Genomic DNA, 6,576 nt, shown 5'->3' with positions numbered 1-6,576 from the left:
TCTGTATTCTGATAACTGGTGATAAATGTGTCACATTTTTAGGGTATAAGAGTTCTAGAGAAATCCTTCATCCAAACAAATAATCTTTTGGAATGGCTTTCTGTATCCTGTGTTTCAATGTGAACACCAGATCAGGTGTTCTGCATCACCACCACCTTCACTGCACTTTTACTTTGGTTCTTGTATATGGAGTAAACACATGTCTGTGTTGAAGCTTTGGTTCAGTGTGCTCAATGCATCCCTGCAGCATCTGCATTGGATAATCATACTGGAATCTATCCCCAACATATTGTGTGTGCATTTTTACTTGTATTTTCTTGGGATTATGTACTCTTCAGCTGCAGTCCAGTCAATAACACTTAACACATCTTCCTTCCAATCATTCATCATCATCAAGCTGTCTGGGTCACTGACTCAATGGTAAACAGTTTAAATGCACAAATGATTAATGTGTTTAATGTAATTTGCTGACCTGGAGGAGGTCTCTTTCTGAACATCTCCACTCTGCTGGTGTGCCTCTGCTATGGCCCATGAGACTGTCTGCTGAGGGAAAGAAGAGGACGTTACTGAGACAGTGGCAACATTGTCATAAAGAAAAGCTGTGAGGACAAAACAGTCGGAGGCAAAGGGTTGAGTCGATACAGACGAGAAGGCGGATGGAGCGAGAATCATCAAAGACTTTTTTTTTTTCTCTGGTTAAAGGCTGTGAAAAAAAAGGTGAAATAGGTATTCAAACTGTTGCACAACAACAAACACAAACAAGAGCATTTCTGGTCTGTCAGATCCATAATGAGGAAGTGACTTTCAGCAGAGAGCTGCATCTGTGTCTGTGGCACATGGTGTCTGGGGACTAAACGCTTGGGCCAGACCCACTGTCAGTCTCCTGCAACAGTGGATGAGAAAGAGTAATGGAGCAGCTGTACAGCACAGCTAAATCTCTTCTCTTCTCTTCCATCCTCCATTTATGCTGACCTGTTACTATCATACACCTCACTGCTTTTATTCATTATGTTTTATCTTGGCTAAGTACAAAAACTGAGAGGCGGAGGATGATCTCTTGGGTTCAGTGCATACTATACGACACACACACACAATATGGCAGACAGGGGCTAAAGGCAGCCAGCATCCAATCAATACACTTGAAAAAGAGCCGCTCTGCCTTTCTCCATGTGAGTTGGGCCGATTAGCTTTCAGCTACTCTTTACAGCATCATCCTTTACCCTGTCACAGAACCCTCCCCCCTCCTTTTTTTCCTTGCCTTCAACTCATTTAATACATTATACTACTTACAGGGAAATTCCAAAGTTTGGGTTAAAATCGCTGTAACTGTGAATAGTTAAGGGAGTAAATTTTGAACTGATCAACATTATAAACAATAGAGAGGTTTTATCTTGCAAGCTTGAAGTGGAAAAAAAGAGCACCATCAAAACGTCTTAACAATGTTCTAACATGTTTTGCAAAACTTAAACCTTGTCCAAACTTTCCAAGGCCCCGAACTCTTCTAAGAGGTTTTTAGAGTGCCGGACACTGAAAAGAAAATATTTGATTCCCAGGACCATTAAACAAAGCAAAAGATGGTTATAAGAACAAAGCAAAGGGTTTAAAGTAGCTTCTTATGTAAGAAAGAAAGAGGAAATTTGAAGGTCGAGTTGAGGTCAGGAAGGTTATGAAACTGCCCGAGAGGTGCTCATACGATTGCTCAGAAGGGAAATTAAACCCTCTGTTTGAGATAAAAAAAAAACAAACTCCAGAATGATTTAAAGATCCTGGAGAGGTGGGGCACTCTGCTACTGTGCAGCAATGCCTGCACACATCATGGAGAAAGTTAAAAATGAGTAATGAGTAAACAATGAGTAAATGCGTGTGTGAATGAAATCAGGAAAGTCTGATGAAAAGAGCTCTGTAACTGCTAAACATTTGGAAAGATAACAAACTCTGGAAGCATACACCTCACGCCTCTAAAAAAGCTGAAGAATGAAAAGACGATGGCTTCTTCCGTCCACAACCGGTTACCTGAATGGGGGAAAGCTAAAGATCTATGATATTGCCGTAAACATTTTAAAGAAAGACACACTTTCAACTGTTCAGGCTTCTGCTTTAAAACTCAAAAAATGAACATAAAAAATAATATTGCTGAAAATATCAAACATTTATTTTCTTTTGACTTCAAGCTTTTTGGACATCTATTACTCTCTTAGCTATTCACAGTCACTCGCACCAGGGGTGCCCATCATTCAGCACGCCACTGCATTTAAACATGCTATGTTCTCTCACCCCTCCCTCTCCCCGGCTCTCCATCTGTGGCTGGCATCTTCTACAACCCTTCAGACTCACAGCATCCTTAACTACAGCTGGCAGTCAGGAGAGTGAAAAACATCAGGAACAAGCTCAATAACTGAGTATCTTTCTTGCTCACTCACTAGGTGGAATTCCTTCCATCACTCTCACAGGGCTTTTCACAAAAAGATACAGAACACCAAACTAAAACATCAGGAGATTAGAAACTAACTGGAGACATCGAGCAAAATAGACGTGCAGGGATGACAGGCCACATATTTCTTGAGGCGAAATTAAACGATCGTCCTTTCCTGTGTCTGGCAGGGGATGAATTGTGTTCCAATAATCTTTTCTTTCTATCAGGATCCCCTCTAATCCACCTTTACAATCCATTCTGACATACAACCACAAATAAAAAGCATCCCACATACGCATTACATCGCATTGCCACGAGCCACAAGATAACTAAGATAACAATGCTCCAAAGGAAGTTGTGTGTTCTTTGAGTAATAATGAAATTACAGTTTCTTATCTTTTACACAACATCCTAAAAATAGGCTACTTATACAGTTTTGCATTATATGCATGACTTCCTTTTACTAAAGTAAACTAAACAAGATGACTGTGCTGTAGGTCAACCCCAATTTTCTAAAGGAAACACAGAACTAAATGTGGAGTCCCTGGGAAACAGAAACATTGCAATGTGGTCCAATAACAGCAAACAGGGAGTCTTTGGTTTTGTTTCTGTCGATATTAATAACTTCCTGTGTCCAGTGTATTCTCCAGAGCGGTGTATCAATAAATACTAATGTAGTTTTGGTCATATCTGCACGACTACTAAAGTCTTGTGCCTGTGAAAAGAGCACAGCTCTTATCTGAGGCAACATAAGATGAATTCTAACCAAGTTATGTAAGAATTGAATTACACACCACAGAAAGCCTGGCTGTGTTTAAACATCCATAAGAATAGATTTAGAATGCATTTACAGGGTCTCAACTGTGACATGACAAACTTTCACTTTGCGTTTAGGAAATCTTATGACTCACACAAAGCTACAGTGGCTTTCTAAAAAAATAAAAATCCCCTGAAACTAACCATTTTTAATGAACTGAGCATCTTCAGACTAAGGTGCACTGGTGCAGTGACGAGATCTGAGCGCTTCACAGTGGAAACCGACGCACTAAGATGTCCAGCTGATATAGCGCTGCATGGCAAACTCGAGGGTCCATATGTGGTGAGGGTCAGCTAAGCACCGCAACAACAGCTCAGGAAATGCATCCTACCTTTTCAGTTTGGAGTTAGAAAGATGTTCCTAGAGGAAACAACCCTGACGGTGAGGTCATGATGAGTTTCAGTCGGAGATGACGCGATGATTTAAGGCCACTGAGGTGTGAGGGGGGAACCAGACACCGCGGATGCTCCACATACATGCAGTGTGTGTCGAGATGAGGGAGGGTTTGGCTTCAATCAGGGGGAGAGAAGGGAGAGGAGGAGGAGTTGCACCTACTTCACCTTCTCCACCTCTATCTGAACTTCCTGCTCCCAGGATGCACGTTTGCTGAGGATCTGATACTTTTGCTCAGCACAGAGTTGCTTGATTGAGCTCTTTTATATCTGCAGGGCAGCTTTCTTTTCTGTGTATCTCGTTTTTTTTTTTTTTTTTTTTTTTGTTTGTTTTTGGTTTACTGAGGCTGTTTAAACACATTAAGACGTTTTCATCTTCTTTACTTAACGCATCGCTGCTTTAAAAGCCTGAACACACATCATGGCGTTGATCAATAGCTTTGCTTATTTCTTTTGCGTCATAACGCCCTCTGCTGTCTGTTTTGTCTCCTGTAACATCTCCTCACTTATTACTTCTCAAATCTTTAAAGGTTCAAATTATATTAATTCAAACATTGTCTTATGCAAATAAATATCACTTAACAAATATTAAACTTGTGTATTTTCTCAGTTTGTCCTTCAAGTCTGAATTTACTTACATGTGAGCAGAATCTGTGGCATCTATGAGTCCTGATGATGTGGAAACTTTAAGCCGGTGCTGCATACAGACTGACAATAAGCTTTCAGTGAAATAGGAGATGTTTTGTGTAGAGTCATTAAGATATTTGAAAATCATAATATTTGTTCCAAAGATAATTGCTGAGAAATGTGACTTTCATTTTCTTTTTCAGCAGTTTTCAGTATCTCTAAGTCCCACCTGTATTTTCAACATCTGACTGCATCTAGCTTTAGGAGGAGTCATTTGGACAGAAGTTAACAAGCTTGAGTGTGAATGATTAAACAGATTTTTGACATGTTTCTTGACAGAATATGTCATGATTTGAATACAAGTTACGTCCCACCCAGTGTAAAATACTGTGGAAAAGTCTCGAGCCACGCCTCGCTTATTGTAAACCAGGAAATAATGTGCAGCTGTTTATTAAAGCATGCACAAACATAATTGGAATTACAGTAAATAAAGTAAAAACAGACTTTGTACAATTTTAACTTGCTTGAAAGTCAATATTTGGTCTCAGCACCTTTATTCTTCAACACAGCCTGAACCGTCTTAGACGAGCTTTCTTGTAATTTCTTTAAGTGATCTTCAGGAATGGTTCTCCAGGCTTCTTGAAGGACATTTAATTTCTTCTTTGGATGTCGGCTGCCTTTTGTTCTGTTCTCTGTCAAGATGGAATTGCAGTAAATAGGTCCAGGTGCATCTCTCATATCCTGTGTCAGTTCTTTGCTATATTATTTCCTATTTTTCAAGGACATCTCTTTCCAATATTGTTCATCTGCTGTTGGCCTGATACTTCCTTCTTTTTGTCCTTAGAAAGTCAAGTTTCCCCAAATCTTTCAAGGGACACATTACACACCAAGCTGAGATGTGCCAAATTTTGAGCTGTAACGTCCTCAAGAATCACCTTCTGGGTGCAAGACATTAAATTCTCTTCCTGTCAAATTGTGTTATCTTTTAGTATTTCTTTTTTGTAGTTGCTGCTATAAGGGAACATATTGTCATCTGTTCCGTCTTTGTAAAAGGCTGCTGGTAACAAAGGGCCTAAAGATACATTTTGAGCAGCTCAACAAACAAACACATTTTTCTGAAAACTGTGAGGTCCGAGAACTGGACTGAAAATGGCTGAAGAAGAAAATCTTTCTTTAATAAACAGTCTGACTGCTTGAAGGCAAAACATAAAGCAATGAGAAGTGGCTCAAGACTTTTGCACAGCACCATATGTTTTTCATGTATATCATGGTAAATCAGAGACTAGAGAATATGTGGCATATACAGAGAAACCTGAGAAAAGATTGCTGAGATGACAAACAAAAATCTACTTACTAATGCACTGGATCAGAAGTGACATAGGCGTCTCCTTTTATTGGGGGCACTGTTACCATGTCAACATTTCCTACTGAGACTAACATCACTATGGAGAAGAAATACAGAACTACGAAAGACTCAAGATAGTTTCACTCTGTTGTCACATCAGCATTTATTGATTAACTTCCCTTACAGTTTGTCACCAATTTGAGACAGACATTCAACATATTTGAATAGGCCCAGAAAGTGCAAACACGTATTATTACTCTGCAGTCAACCCATTTCACAGTCCTGTCTTCAGGGGATTCAAGATAGATAAAGAGACCAAAAGCAATCTAAAACAATAATGCAATGATTCACCATCATATTGTGGAACTGGGGATGACAAAGACCAGTGTTTGCCAAAGACAGCCCCTGGATTGACTCTCTTCTCCTCTAACAGACCTACAACATGGCTTGAAATTTACAACCAGGGAGAAACCGGGGTGTGGCTTTCCTATTTCTTGACAGAAAAAAATGACAAACACAACAACGTAATGGATAAAATAAATAAATAAATTAAACAGAAAACACTCTCTCTTTTTAGATTTGATAAAATCCTTATTCTGTGTGTTGGACTGTCACAATGGGGCTGTGTTGAAACAAGCTGACAGAGAAAAAATGTGACAGTGACATCAGCATACTGCCAAGGCCTCTTTCAGTAAACATATAATGTCACAGTAGCACATGGTCAGTGGTGAAAGAAGTTTTCAGATTTTTAATACCAAAGTATAAAAACATCAATACAGCAACGCAAGAGTACCATATTCCAGGTAAAAGTCCCTCATGAAAAGTTTCATTTAGCATTTATTCCCGGCAAACATGAGTTGTGGTAAAGAAAGAAAAAAGTTCCATCTTATTAATTCTGAAGATTAATAATGAATCTCTTTGTAAGTATTGGTAGATGTTTTTAATGGTGCTAGTTTGATGATTATTTGAAATGAGGCCATGT

The sequence above is a fragment of the Leuresthes tenuis genome, unplaced genomic scaffold (assembly GCF_036924035.1).
Source record: "Leuresthes tenuis unplaced genomic scaffold, fLeuTen1.0.hap1 SCAF_10, whole genome shotgun sequence".
In the NCBI taxonomy this organism is placed as follows: Eukaryota; Metazoa; Chordata; class Actinopteri; order Atheriniformes; family Atherinopsidae; genus Leuresthes; species Leuresthes tenuis.
The sequence above is the reverse complement of the archived record's forward strand: the minus strand, read 5'-3'. Positions refer to the sequence as shown.